This window comes from Teleopsis dalmanni, chromosome 2 (genome assembly GCF_002237135.1).
Source record: "Teleopsis dalmanni isolate 2A chromosome 2, ASM223713v2, whole genome shotgun sequence".
Taxonomy (NCBI): domain Eukaryota; kingdom Metazoa; phylum Arthropoda; class Insecta; order Diptera; family Diopsidae; genus Teleopsis; species Teleopsis dalmanni.
This window is the reverse complement of record NC_051847.1, coordinates 237,873,882-237,875,681: the sequence shown is the minus strand read 5'-3', so window position 1 is coordinate 237,875,681 and position 1,800 is coordinate 237,873,882.

Here is a 1,800-nt window from a genome sequence, read left to right as displayed (position 1 = left end):
TGTAGCAGTCAGTCAAATTGCCAAACTCATACATTCCATTCTGATATTACTACTTAAAACGGGATTTTAAGTGTTAGGTAATTATAAAACTCTTTAGAGACACTAATCAAGTAGAAAAGTGAGACATTATTATCTAAGTACATAGTTCATAGTACATAGTTTTTTTGGTTGGAGCTGGATAGTTGCAAAAAAGGTTTTTCCACTGTTTCTTCTTCTTTATCAAGATCACAACTTTTGCAATATGTATAAAAAAAAATCACAGTATAAAACAGTGTGTCAAATAAATAGTAAATGATCAGTTATACAAGCTATAGTCTTAGAATATTCTCTCTTGGCATCTATTGATTTTTTCCTATCAAGTTTCATTTACATTAACCTAAATGTAAGACAAATGTCTTCGTTTGAACGGGACGATTTGCTAATCCGAATGACACTGTTCTTCAATATTAATTTAACGATTCTTATTCTAGACATCAAATATTTTTGTTCGGCATTAGTTTTAAAGTTGATAAACAGTGGTGTATATCATTTATGTTAGTTTAAAATAGTATAAATATATAATAGATCGTACTCATATTTACCCCGCCAAAGATCAAACACTCCATTAAAGATAAAATTGCAACTGATATACTATATTTTGTATTTTACATACATGTTATAGAGCTTTATTGACTTGTTCAAGTTTTAGAATAGTCAATGATGAATTAAGGTTGTTCAGGTTTTGGGGTGTTCACGTTTTAGAGTATTCACGCTTTCAAGCGTACAAGAATTATTTATATATTATGAATACGGGGTTTTCTTCAAGAATGAATCAGAAGTTACCTTTATCCAATACTAACACTAGAGGTTATCCACATATATTTGAGCATGTTAGTTTCCGGGTTTTATTGATATATTTTAGTGTATATATGCAAGAGTATTACTATGACTCAAATATATTTATATATTCATATACGATATTTTTATACTGCCAACGATAATGTTTTTACATAGTCTGCATTGAAACATATATACATATGTATATAGATAGTACGTTTCATTGAATTGATGAAGATTATATGAGTATACTTTATAGTATCTTTGAGTTAGAGATCTGTATCAAAGTTTCATTGAACTGATGAAGATTATACGTGTATATTTTTCAGGCCCTTTGAGGTAAAGATCTGTATCAAGAAGAAAATACTATCGTAAAATCTACTCATACTTATTTCAAATAACATATAAACATATATATATGGAAATAGATAATACGTTCCATTGAACTGAGCTAAATTATAGGTACATATATATTTTACAGGCTCTTTGAGGTTAAGATCTGTATCAAAGTGAAAACACTATCCTAAAACTTACTTATACTTTTTTCAAATGACATATAAACATATATATAAATATAGATAGTACGTTTCATTGAACTGAGGTAAAGATCTGTATCAAGAAGAAAATACTATCGTAAATTCTACTCATACTTATTTCAAATGTGTTTTTACTATGCTCATCACAAAAAGTGAAGCTTTTAAAGTAACCAAAAATTGTAGGGTCCGAAGTCTTCTTTTTTGCAAACAAACAATATTTAACAGCATACTATGTATATGGAAGATATAATAGAATTGAAATATATATGCAACAGTTATATCTTCGTAATCTTTTAGAGAATAAAGCATTTGATTTTGTAAAGAATGACTTTTCAACATTTCCAAGGCATGTGGAATATTAATTGTGTGCTTTTTATTTTTATGAAAAATTCTAATCTAAGAATTCATTTTGACTGAATTTATCACGATTCTATGGAAAAATAAGTGC